The following is a 13,643-nucleotide window of genomic DNA, read 5'->3' as shown; positions in this document are numbered from 1 at the left end:
GCACGAGGCGGCCAATCGGGAGGCCGGATCCCCCGCCCCCAACGGCGCCTCCGATTGGCTGCCAGGAGAGACAATGACCCAGACGGGGGCCGCTGCTTTAAAGGGAAAGACGTCCCCGGTTAGGCGGCCGGGAAGAGATGGGGCAGGGGGCGCTCAGCAGGGACTTAACCGTCCCTAAGGAACGCGTGGCAGAGAGGAGAGCAAGAAAGAGGAGGAGACCAGGACTCTGTAGGACGACTGATGAGGTCCTTACCCCCTTGCTTTATAGTTTTATTATTTTAATTTTTTTGGTAGAGATGGAGGTCTTGTTATTTCGCCCAGGCTGGTCTCGATCTCCTGAGCTCAAGCGATCTTCCTCAGCCTCCCAAGTAGCTGGGATTACAGGCAGGTGCCAGCACGCCTGGCTAATTAATATATATATATATATATTTTGTAGAGATGGGGTCTTGCTCTGTTGCCCAGGTTGATCTCTAACTCCTGGCCTCAAGCGATCCTCCTATCTCAGCCTCCCAAAGTGCTGGAATTACAGTCATGAGCCACCTCGCCGCTCCTCTATCCCCTTACCTTTTAAAGCAGGGTTGGGGAGAGAGCTCCAGTACCCAGAAGGGTCATCTATCTTCAGGCTGCTCTGAGCCCGGTTCTGCCAAACCCAGGCCTAAATGGAATCACTGAGAGAGGGAGGGAAGGGAAGATTGAGAGAGGGACCAGAGGGGGTGTGTCTCCCTCTCTCCCTGTTTTTTCCCTCTTTTTTTTTTTTTTTTTTTTTTTTTTTTTGAGACAGACTTTGGCTGTGTCGCCCAGGCTGGAGTGCAGTGGCGCGATCTCGGCTCACTGCAACCTCCGCCTCCTGGGTGTTCACGTGACTCTCCTGTCTCAGCCTCCTAAGTAGCTGGGTCTACAGGCGCGTGCCACCACGCCCGGCTAATTTTTTGTATTTTTAGTAGACACGGGGTTTCACCGTGTTAGCCAGGATGGTCTTGATCTCCTGACCTCGTGATTCACCCACCTCGGCCTCTCAAACTTCAAAGTGCTTGGATTACAGGCGTGAGCCACTCAGCCCGGCCCCTCTTTTTTTTTTTTTTTTTTAGGAGATTGAGTCTTGCTGCATCGCCCAGGCTGGTCTTGAACTCCTGGCCTCAACATCTCAAAGTGCTGGGATTAAAAGCATGAGCCACCACGCCCAATTGCCCTCCTTTGTCTTTCTCCTGGCCCCTCTTGCTCCGCACCCCCCCACCCCAGTACCTGGGCCTTATACATGTGTCTCATGCTTACACACGTGTACATATATTCACACAGCAGCATTCAGCTCACCTTGCTTCAGCTTCCTTTCTCCATCTCTCTCTCTCTCTTCAGCCCCTGTTCTCCTGAGGAGGCATTTATCAACAAGAGGGTTTTCGTTTCTTATCTTTTTGAGTTGGGGTCTTCTATGATCATGCAGTGGCATGACCATAGCTCACTGTAACCTCGAACTCCTGTAATCTGCAACATCCTGGCCTCAAGCGATCCTCCCACCTTGGCTTCCTGAGTCATTGGGATTACAGGTGTCAGCCACAGTGCCGGACTAACAAAAGATTTTCTACTGCTTGGATCCAAGGTTCTTCTGGGCTCCTAGGACCACAGTTTTGGTAGCAAAGACGAAGAAGCAGCTCTGACACCTTGGGGTAGCTGAGGGACCCTTCTGTGAGGGTGTGTGTGTCTGTATGTATGTGTCTATGTGTGTTGGCATGTATGTACATGTGCACATCTGAATGCTTGTGTGTGTTGACTATGTGCCCGTCTACTTGTTTGGGGGTGAGGGAGCTTTGAGACCAGAGATGGTACAGGAAGAGGGTACTTTGTGAGGTCAACATGCCCCTGAAGCTTCTCTGCTCACCACATGCCCACCCTGGAAGAGACTCCACCCCTCCCCGGCCAAAGGACAGATGGCTTGAGCTGGCTCATGGATTACCTACTGATGATCATGACATTTCAATGCCTAGGACTGGTTCTGAGTTCAGACTTCGCTTCTAAGACGGAAAGGGTCCAGGTTTCAGCAGGAGGGGTGAGCTGTAGGGGAAAGGGCTGACTCAGGAGGTGGGAGAGTGAGATTTTCCAGAGTGACCCTAGGTCAGTCCATTTGAGGCTGGAGGAATTGAGTGGATCTCTTAAAGTGCTTACATTTCTTTTTTTTTTCCTTCTTCTTTTTATTTATTTATTATATATTTTTTTAATTGCATTTTAGGTTTTGGGGTACATGTGAAGAACATGTAAGAAGGTTGCATAGGTACACACATGGCAGTGTGGTTTGCTGCCTTCCTCCCCATCACCTGTATCTGGCATTTCTCCCCATGTTATCCCTCCCCAACTCCCCGCCCCCCGCTCTCCTTCCTCTATTTCCCCCCTACAGACCCTGGTGTGTGATACTCCCATTCCTGTGTCCATGTGTGCTCATTGTTCAACACTTTCTTATGAGTGAGAATATGCGGTGTTTGATTTTCTGTTCTTTTTTTTTCTTTTTGAGCTAGAGTTTCACTCTGTTGCCCAGGCTGGAGTACAACGGCACAATCTTGACTCACTGCAACATCCGCCTCCAGGTTCAAGCAATTATTCTGCCTCAGCCTCCTGAGTAGCTGGGGTTACAGGCATATGCCACCACTCCTGGCTAATTTTTTTTGTATGATTATTTTATTATTATTATTATTTTCAGATGGAATCTTACTCTGTCACTCAGGCTGGAGTGCAGTGGCGCGATCTCGGCTCACTGCAACCTCCGCCTCCCAGGTTTGAGCAATTCACCTGCCTCTGCCTCCTGAGTAGCTGGGATTACAGGCATGCACCACCACGCCGGGCTAATCTTGGCTCAATCACTCTGCCTCCTGGGTTCGAGTGATTCTCCTGCCTCAGCCTCCTGAGTAGCAACTACAGGCACCTGCCACCACGCCCGGCGAATGTTTTGTATTTTTAGTAGAGACAGGGTTTCATCGTATTAGCCAAGATGGTCTTGATCTCCTGCCCTTGTGATCTGCCTGCCTTGGCCTCCCAAAGTGCTGAGATTACAGACTTGAACCACCATACCTTGCCTTGTATTATTTTTAGTAGAGACGGGGTTTCACCATGTTGGCTAGGCTGGAACTTCTGACCTCAGGTGATCTGCCTGCCTCAGCCTCCCAAAGTGTTGGGATTACAGGCATGAGCCACCATGCCCAGCCAAGTGCTTGCATTTCTTGTTGTTTAAAATGCTGAGGTGAGGATGAAAAGAATGCTGGGGTGGAAAGTGAGTCTATTCATGTTATCCCTCTCCTTTTGTTGACATTTAGTAATGTTGCCTCACTTACTCTGAAGTTCACCTTGCCAATTCCTACTACCCCTTCTTTCCTCCCCACCACCCCAACCATCTCAGATTTAGAAGACTTGCCCAGGCAGGGCATGCAGTGGCTCATGCCTATAATTGCAGCACTGTGGGAGGCCAAGGTGGGAGGATCGCTTGAGGCCAGGAGTTTGAGACCAGCCTGGGCAACAGAGAGACCCCATCTCTCAGAATAAGAAGAAGGAGAAGGAAGGAACAAGACGAAGAAGAAGAAGAAGGAAGAGGAGGAGGAAGAAGAAGAAAGAAGAAGAGGAAGAAGAAGAAGAAGAAAGAGGACTGGGTCTTGCTACATTGCGTCAGGAGTTCAAGACCAGCCTGACCAATATGGTGAAACCCCATCTCTACTAAAAACACAAAAAATTAGCTGGGTGTGGCGGCATGCACCTGTAATCCCAGCTACTCAGGAGGCTGAGGCATGATAATTGGTTGAACCCAGGAGGCGGTGAGCTGAGATCATGCCACTGCACTCCTGCCTGAGTGACAGAGTGAGACTCTGTCTCAAAAAAAAAAAAAAGGCCTGGAGAAGGCAGGGCCTACCCATCTCAGAATCCAGGAAGGCTTCTAGAAGTGAAGTTGGAGCTAAACTGTGAAGGATGAGGCCAGGTACTGTGGCTCACGCCTGTAATCGCAGCACTTTGGGAGCCCAAGACAGGTGGATCATCTGATGTCAGAGTTCAAGACCAGCCTGGCCAACATGGCGAAACCCTATCTCTACCAAAAATACAAAAAGTTAGCTGGGCGTAACGGTGGGCGCCTGTAGTCCCAGCTACTTGGGAGGCTGAGGCAGGTGAATCACTTCAATTCGGGAGGCAGAGGTTGCAGTGAGCTGAGATCGTGCCACTGCACTCCAGCCTGGGCAACAAGAGTGGAGCTCTGTCTCAAAAACAAACGAACAAACAAAAACTGTGAAGGCGGAATAAGAGCTTATAGGTGAAGAAGGTGGGAAAGATAGTCCACAAAGAGAACAGCATGGACAGAGGTCTAGGGACACAAAAACTGGAATATGTAAAAACAGGAGTTCAGTTTAGAAGGAGGGTTGGACATGAGCTGCTGACAGGGGTCAGTGTCAGCAGGAGATGAGACTGGAAGTAATTAATGACCAACTGGAGGAGGCTGAGGCTGCAGTGAGCTGTGATCACACCACTGCAGCCTAGGAGACAGAGAAACACTGTCTCTTAAAAATAAAATAAAATAAGACCAATGGGTTCATGCCTATAACTGTTTTTGTTTGTTTTTCTTTCTTTTTAGAGAGAGAGTCTTGCTTTGTCACCCAGGCTGGAGTGCAGTGATGCACCACTGCAACCTCAAACTCCTAGGCTCAGATGACCCTCCCACTTTGGCTTCCTGAGTAGCTGGGACCACAGGCAAGTGCCACCATGACTGGCTAATTTCTTTTTTCTTTTTTTTTTTTTTTGGTAGAAACGGTCTTGCTTTGCCCAGGCTGTTTATTTTTTTGAGACGGAGTCTTGCTTTGTCTCCCAGGCTGTAGGACAGTGGTGCAATCTCGGCTCACTGCAACCTCTATCTCCTGGGTTCAAGTGATTCTCCTGCCTCAGTCTCCTGAGTAGCTGGGATTACAGGCATACACCACCGTGCCCAGCTAATTTTTTGTATTTTTAGTAGAGACAGGGTTTCACCATGTTGGCCATGCTGGTCTTGAACTCCTGACCTCTCTCCTCTCTCTCTGTCTCTCTCCCTCTCCCTCTCCCTCTCCTGTCTCTCTCTCTGTCTCTCTCCTCCTTCTCTCCCCGTCTCTCCTCTCTCTCTGTCTCTGTCTCTCTGTCTCTCTCTCTTACCCACCTCGGCTTCCCAAAGTGCTGGGATTACAGGCATGAGCCACTGGGCCCGGCCTCAAACTGTCTTTTTTTTTTTGAGACAGAGTCTCACTCTGTCACCCAGGCTGTAGTGCAGTGGCACGATCTCAGCTTACCGCAATGTCCACCTCCTGTATTCAAGCAATTCAATGTCTACTTCCTGTATTCAGGCAATTCAACGTCCACTCCTGTATTCAAGCAAATCCCTGCCTCAGCCTCCCGAGTAGCTGGGATTACAGGTACCCACCACCACACCCGGCTAATTTTTGTATTTATAGTAGAGACGGGGTTTCACTATATTTGCCAAGCTGGTCTTGAACTCCTGACCTCAGGTGATCCGCCTGCTTCGGCCTCCCAAAGAGCTGGGATTACAGGCATGAGCCACCGCATCTGGCCTCAAACTGTCTATTTTTATTTAACAGACCCAAAGTGTCTACTGTGTGCCAGGCACTATTATGAATGCTTTACATACATCACCTCATTTAGTCCTTCTAACAACTGGATTATTATCCCCATTTTGCAGGGGAAACAAAGGCATCGACAGATTGAGAAACTTGCCCAAAGTCACTCAGCTGATAAATGACAGAGCTGAGATTTGAACCAAAGTATGTGAAAAGTGCTGATCCTGGGGCAAATGTCAAGTTTTCATTCATTCCGAAAATGTTCTCTATGTGCCTGATAGACACTGGGAATAATGGCTCACAGAACTTGATGCGACTCTCACAGAATTTAATATCTATCACAGAAGACGGATGATTAAACAATTCATTCAATAAAGTGATCTGGAGAGCCTCACATTTCATGGCCACGTTCAGGTTGGCCAAACTTGAGCCTGGTGGTGATGTCCGAGGTGCTAGGGCCAGGCCTAGGCACCACAGACCCCACATCTTAGAAATGATTTGGCATTTTGTGAGGGTCTGTTCCTTGGTCCTGTTCTCAGCCTTCTTTTTTTTTTGAGACAGAGTTTTGCACTGTTGCTGGGAGTTAATGCAATGGCGCGATCTCGGCTCACTGCATCCTCTGCCTTCTGAGTTCACATGATTCTCCTGCCTCAGCCTCCCGAGTAGCTGGGATTACAGGTGCACACCATCACACCCAGCTAATTTTCTGAATTTTCAGTAGAGACAGGCTTTCACTATGTTGGCCAGACTGGTCTCAAACTCCTGACCTAGTGATCCGCCTGCCTCGGTCTCCCAAAGTGCCGTGATTACAGGCATGAGCCACCTTACCTAGCCTCAGCCTTCTTTTAATTGTTCTCTTTTCTTTCGTTTTTTTTTTTTTTTTTTTTTTTTGAGACAGGATTTCACTCTGTCATGCTGGCTGGAATGCAGTGGCTTGATCACAGCTCACTGCAGCCTCAACCTATCGAAGTCAAGCAATGCTTTTGCCTCAGTCTCCTGAGCATCTGGTACCACAGGCACATGTCACCACACTCAACTGATTTATTTTTTTTCTGAGATATAGTCTTGCTCTGTTGCCCATGCTGGAATGAGGCGGCATGATCTTGGCTCACTGCATCCACTGCCTTCCAGGTTTAAGCGATTCTCCTGTCTCAGCCTCCTGAGTAGCTGGGACTATAGGCAGGCACGACCACGCCCAGCTAATTTTTTATATTTTTAGCAGAGATGGGGTTTTGCCATGTTGGCCAGCCTGGTCTCCAACTCCTGACCTCAGGTGATCCACCCACCTTGGCCTCCCAAAGTGAGCCACCACGTCTGGCCTTTTTTTTGTTTTTTTTGCAGAGATGAGGCTTCGCCACGTTGCCCAGGCTAGTCTCAAACTCCTGGCCTCAAGCAATCCTCCTGCCTCAGCCTTGAAAGGTGCTGGGATCATCTTCTGCCAGATAAACCAAGTGCCTTGGCTTCACAGGGAGCCCTGGGTCCAGGGTGGATGGCAAGTGCCCAGAAATACACAGTCCAGTGAAGGCTTCAACAGGAATGGAGCCAGCACTGCAGTGGGGCACAAACAACGTTGTGGTCAGGGAAGCAATATTTAAACTAAGCCCCAGGAAATGGCCTGGATTTTTCTGGCAGACAAGGAAGTAGAGCTGGAGGAGGGGTGAAAGGCATTCTGATTTGAGGGGACAAGACCTGGCCTTTTCGTCATGCAAAGAAATTGGCTCTTCTCCTGGAGTCCACTGCGAGCTACTGCAAGATTTCGAACAGGAGGGTTATTGATCCAATTGACATTTTAGAAAGATGTCTCTGGCAGCCATTTAGTAGACTGATTAGAAAGGAACTAAGCTAGAGGCCAGGAAATGAGCAGGAATCAAGGTAATAGTAATTGGCACACCGTAGAAGGGCTGGATTTAAGCAGTATTCAACAGATAGCATTGGGCTGGACATGGTGGCTCATGCCTGTAATCCCAGCACTTTGGGAAGCTGAGGCAGGAGGATCACTTGAGGCCAGTGTTGGAGACCACTCTAGGCCACGTGTTGAGACCCCATATCTAAAAAAATGTATACATATATATTTTTTAATTAGCCAGTTGTGGTGGTGCATGCCTATAGTTCCAGCTTCTCAGGAGGCTGAGGCAGGAGGATCACTTGATCCCAGGAGGTTGAGGCTGTCAAGAAAATAAAAAGAAAAAATAGAGATATTGACACAATGGATACACCAGGCATGGATTGATACTCTCAGACCACTTCTCATTGCCTTGCTTTATTATTATCATCATCAATTATTTTTTATTTTTTTGAGACAGAGTCTTACTGTCACCCAGGCTGGAGTGTAGTGGTGCAATCAGAGCTCACTGCAGCTTCAATCCCCTGGGCTCAGAGAATCATCCCCCCTCAGCCTCTTGAGTTGCTGGGACTACAGTCACCAACCACCGCATATGGCTAATTATTTATTTTTATTTTTCGTAAAGACGAAGTCTTGCTATGTTGCCCAGGCTGGTTTCAAATTCCGGAGCTCAAGCAATCTTTCTCCCTGGGCCTCCCAGAGTGCTGAGATTACAGGTGTGAGTCACCATCCCCAGCCTATTTTATTATTTTTTGTTTTTTATAGAGACAAGTTCTCACTATGTTGCCCAGGTTGGTCTCGAACTCCTCCTGCCTCGGCTTCCTAAATTGCCTTCTTTGTTTATTAATAGTGTTTTAGGCCGGCACTTTGGGAGGCTGAGGCAGGCAGATCATGAGGTGAGGAGATCAAGACCATCTTGGCTAACATGGTGAAACCCTGTCTCTACTAAAAATATACAGAATTAGCCTGGCGTGGTGGCAGGAGCCTGTAGTCCCAGCTACTCAGGAGGCTGAGGCAGGAGAATCACTTGAACCTGGGAGGTGGAGGTTGCAGTGAGCCGAGGTCACACCACTGCACTCCAGCCTGAACACAGAGCAAGACTTCATCTAATAATAATAATAATAATAATGTTTTAGGTGGGTACATGGATAGAAACTACATTTCCCTGCCTTCCTTGCATCTGACCAAATTCTTGTTTTCATTTTAATTTATTTTTTATTAGAAATTTAAATAATAGAGATGGGGTCTCACTATGTTGACTAGGCTGGTCTCGAACTCCTGGCCTAAAGCGATCCTTCCATCCTGGCCTCCCAAAGCACTGGGATTACAGGCATGAGCCACTGTGTCCAGTTGCATCCATACAACTTCTGAGCAGGTTAGTGGTGTCCTTAATCAGGAAAGGACCTGTGTTTCCCACTTTACCTCCCTTCCCGCATTCAGATATGATGGTGATTTCTGCCTAGGCCCCATGGAACAGAGAGATGGAAGCCACATGTTTAAGATGGCAGAGACTGGCAGTGGCTCACGCCTATAACCTCAGCACTTTGGGAGGCCAAGGTGGGCAGATCACTTGAGATCAGGAGTTCAAGACCAGCCTGGCCAACATGGTGAAACCCTGTCTCTACTAAAAATACAAAAATTAACCGGGTGTGGTGTCACACACCTGTAGTACCAGCTACTCGGGGAGGACAGGAAAATCGCTTGAACCCGGGAGGCGGAGGTTGCAGTGAGCCGAGATTGCACCACTACACTCCAGCCTGTGTGACAAAGTGAGACTCTGTCTCAAAAAAGAAAAGAAAATTAAAAAATATATATATATCAGCTGGGCACGGTGGCTCACTTTGGGAGGCCGAGGCAACCGAATCACCTGAGGTTTGGAGTTCCAGACCAGCCTGGCCAATGTGGTGAAACCCCGTCTCTACTAAAAATACAAAAATTAGCCAGGCGTGGTGGCTCTTGCCTGTAATCCCAGCTACTTGAGGCCAAGGTGGGGGGATCACCTGAGGTCCGGAGTTCAAGACCAGCCTGACCAACGTGGTGAAACCCTGTCTCTAATAAAAATAGCAAAATTAGTTGGGTGTGGTGGCACACGCCTGTAATCCCAGCTACTTGGGAGGCTGATGCAGGAGAATAGCTTGAAACTGGGAAATGGAAGTTACAGTGAGCTGAGATCTCGGTGCCACTGCGCTCCAGCCTGGGTGACAGAGTGAGACTCTGCTTCAAAAGAAAAAAAAAAAATTTTTTTTTTTATTTTTCTGTAGAGACAGGGTCTCTACAATCTTTTTGTAGAGATGGGATCTTGCTATGTTGCCCAAGCTGGCCTCAAACTCCTGGCCTCAAGTGATCCTTCTGCCTCAGCCTCCAAAAGTAGTACTGGGATGACAGGGATGAGCCAACACATCCAGCCTAAAAAAAAAAATCTTTTTTTTTTTTTTTTGAGATGGAGTTTCACTCTGTCACCCAGGCTGGAGTGCAATGTCACCCAGGCTGGAGTGCAATGGCATGATCTCGGCTCCCTGCCAAGTGAGTTCAAGCAATTCTCTGGCCTCAGCCTCCTGAGTAGCTGAGATCACAGGCGGGCACCACCATGCCCAGCTAACTTTTTGTATTTTTAGTAGAGACGGGGTTTCACCATGTTAGCCAGGCTGGTCTTAAACTCCTGACTGCAAGCAATCCTCCTGCCTCAGCCTCCCAATAATGCTGGGATGACAGGCATGAGCCACCACCCCCAGCCTAAAAAACCCCAACTATCTTGATTCCACTTCCTCTCCTCATTGCTGTGCCAGCTTTCTACATGGCCCCCAGCCAAGGCGAGATACCCAAAGTCTGGTCCACGTTGTTTTTCTCCACTGCCTCATTCCCGCTCACCCATTGCAAACGCCTGAGGCAAAGCTAGCAGTGGCTTCTTCCCAATCCTCTGCACACTTCTCAGTAGTCTTGCTTCATTTCTCTGCAGCATTCAGCACAGTTTCCCATTCCTTTTTTGGAACACTCTTTTCTTTTGGGTTCCAGAAATCCGCATCCTTCTGATTTTCTTCTTAGTTTGCTGGCTTCTTTGGCAACTTGTTCTCCCCTAACCTCTAAATGTCAGAGTTCCTCAGAGCTTGGTCTTAAGCCATCTTGCCTTTTCCCCACACCTCTTTATGACGTCATCAGCTAGAATGTGCCACTCACTCTTGGGGCTCTATTCCAACCTAGATTTCTCTGCTGAACTCCAGAACTATGTCTACAGCTGCCTATTAAACATTTCTCCTGGATTTCTCAAGGAACTAAAAATAGAACTATCATTTGACCCAGCAATCCCATTATTGGATATTTACCCCAAAGAAAAAAATCATCCTACCAAAAACAAATATACACTTGTTCCTTGCAGCACTATTTGCAATAGCAAAGACGGTGGACTGGATAAAGAAAATGTGGTACATATATGTCATGGAATACTACGCAGCCATGAAAAGAAAGAAAATCATGTTATTTGCAGCAACATGGATGCAGCTAGAGTCCATTATCTTAAATGGATTAGAGCAGAAACAGAAAACCAAATACCACATGTTCTCACTTGTAAATGGGAGCTAACATTAGGTACTCATGGACATAAAGATGGCAGCAATAGACACTGGGGACTACTGTGGGGAAGAGGAAAGAAGAGGGGCCAAGGTTGAAAAACTATTAATACCTATTGGGCCAGGCACGGTAGCTCATGCCTATAATCCCAGCACTTTGGGAGGCTGAGGCAGGCAGATCATTTGAGGCCAAGAGTTCAAGACCAGCCTGGCCAACATGGCAAAACCTTGTCTCTATTAAAAATACAAAAATTAGCGAGGCATGGTGGCATGCACCTGTAATCCTAGGTACTCAGGAGGCTGAGGCCGGAGAATCGCTTGAACTCACGTGGCAGGGAGTGGCACACGCCTGTAATCCCAGCTACTTGGGAGGCTGAGGGAGAAGAATCGCTTGAACCCAGGAGGCAGAGGTTGCAGCAAGCTGAGATCATTCAACTGTACTCTAGCCTGGGCAACAGAGTGAGACCCTGTCTCAAAGAAAAAAAAATAAAAAGCTACCTATTGAGTACTATGCTTACTACATGAGTGATGGGATTAATTGTATTCAAACCTCAGTGTCACACAATTTACCCATGTAACAAACCTGCACATGTACCCTGTGAATCTAAAATAAAAGATGGAAAAAAAAAAAAAAAGGGACAAATGTGGTGGCTTACACCCATAATTCCAGCACTTCGGGAGGCTGAGGCTGGAGGATGACTTCAGGCCAGGAGTTTGAGACCAGCCTGGGCAACATGGCAAAACAACGTCTCTACAAAAAAACACAAAAAATTAGCCAGGCATGGTGGTGTGCACCAGTAGTCCCAGCTACTGGGGAGGCTGAGATGGGAGGATCATCTGAGCCCAGGAGGTCGAGGTTGCAGTGAGCTGTGATTGCACCACTGCACTCCAGCCTCGGTGACAGAGTGAGACCCTGTCTCAAAAAAACAAAAACAAAAACAAAAACACCAAAAAAATGTTCTCCCTAGGCACTTCAAACCTAAAACCTCCCAATCTTAAATTTTTGATCTTCCTCCCAAAATGTGTCCCATCTCAAATGTTCTGCTTGAAGTAAATGGTACCTCCAGGCCATCAGCACTAATTGTTATTTCTTGTTTCTTGTTTATTTATTTATCTTATTTTATTATTATTATTTTTTAGATGGAGTCTCGCTCTGTAGCCCAGGCTGGAGTGCAGTGGCAAGATCTCAGCACACTGCAACCTCCAGGTCTGGTTCAAGCAATTCCTCGCTCTCAGCCTCCCAAGTAGCTGGGATTACAGGCACGAGCCACCATGCCCAGCTAATTTTTGTATATTTTAGTAGAGACAGGGTTTCAACTTGTTGGCCAGTCTGATCTTTAACTCCTGACCTCGTGATCTGCCTGCCTCGGCCTTCCAAAGTGCTGGGATCACAGGCGTGAGCCACCACACCTGGCCTATTTAATTTACTATTATTATTTTTTGAGACGGAAACTCGCTCTGTTGCCGGGCTGGAGTGCAGTGGCACTATCTCAGATCACTTCAATCTCTGCCTCCTGGGTTCAAGCGATTCTCCTGCCTTAGCCTCCCGAGTAGCTGGGACTATAGGCGCGCACCACCATGCCCAGCTAATTTTTCTATCTTTAATAGAGACGAGGTTTCACTATTTTGGCCAGGATGGTCTGAATCTCTTGATCTCGTGATCCGCCCACCATGGCCTCCCAAAGTGCTGGGATTACAGGCATGAGCCACTGTGCCTCACCCGGCCTGTTTTTTGTTTTTGAGACAGGGTCTGGCTCCATTACCCAGGCTGGAGTGCAGTGGCACAGACTCACTGTAATCTCTGCCTCAGGAGTTCAAGTGATCTTCCCACCTTAGCCTCCCAAGTAGCTGGGACTATAGGCGCACGCCATGTTTTTTTTTTGGTAGGTTTATGTTGCCCAGGTTGGTCTCGAACTCCTGGACTCAAGTGATCCACCCACCTCAGCCTCCCAAAATGCTGGGATTACAGGTGTGAGCCACCACGCCTGGCCCTAATCCTTATTTCAATGCCCATCTGCTTCCTCTGTAGATTGCAAGCTCCAGGAGGAGGGTGCACCTGTCATTCATGGTTACATCCTCATTGCGTAGGGCAGTGCCATCATCCGGCTCAGTAAATATCAATGAGTTAAAATAGGAAAGCTTATTAGCACAGAAACCAAAGCAGAGGAAGCAGTACAGATGCCCTTTCGAGACTGACAAAATTGGGCTGTAGTCCTAGGCTGCTGGTGGTCTAAGTGATTTTAGGGAAGTCACTGTGGCCATCTACAGATTGAGGAAATTGACATAATTATCGCTGAGCTCCCTCCCAAATTCTAATGTCTAGTTGACATCTATTATCTATTGCTTATATGTCACTGAATTGGTAGGTACTCATAAATAGAATTTGTGCCTAACTACGAATGTGATTGTTTATATTTGCTTTAAAAAAACTGTGCTTTTAGCTTTGCGCAGTGGCAGTATCGTAGCCAAGGAGGTTTATCCGAGGCGGGATTATTGCTAATTGAAAACTTTTCCCAATACCCCGCCATGACGACTTGCAATACAGTCGGCACTGGCAATTTTTGACAGTCTCTACGGAGACTTAAAAAAAAAATGTGCTTTTGTTTCTCATATTGAGAGCCCTGTCATGCCACTGTTTAATTTTTCCCAAGATTTTCCCCCAGCCCACCTTCGAAC

General features: G+C 47.7%; 1 non-coding gene across 1 annotated transcript; it reads left to right on the top strand.

Moving 5' to 3' along the window:
- The first annotated feature begins 13,406 nt into the window (after positions 1 to 13,406).
- Positions 13,407 to 13,547, top strand: LOC135275118 (U4 spliceosomal RNA). Its single transcript, XR_010342835.1, has one exon. It is a non-coding gene; the product is annotated as a U4 spliceosomal RNA (small nuclear RNA).
- Positions 13,548 to 13,643: the final 96 nt, after the last annotated feature.

The sequence above is a fragment of the Aotus nancymaae genome, unplaced genomic scaffold (assembly GCF_030222135.1).
Source record: "Aotus nancymaae isolate 86718 unplaced genomic scaffold, 86718_ANA_hifiasm-v0.15.2.pri h1tg000015l_0, whole genome shotgun sequence".
NCBI classification, from domain to species: domain Eukaryota; kingdom Metazoa; phylum Chordata; class Mammalia; order Primates; family Aotidae; genus Aotus; species Aotus nancymaae.
The sequence above is the reverse complement of the archived record's forward strand: the minus strand, read 5'-3'. Positions and strand labels throughout refer to the sequence as shown.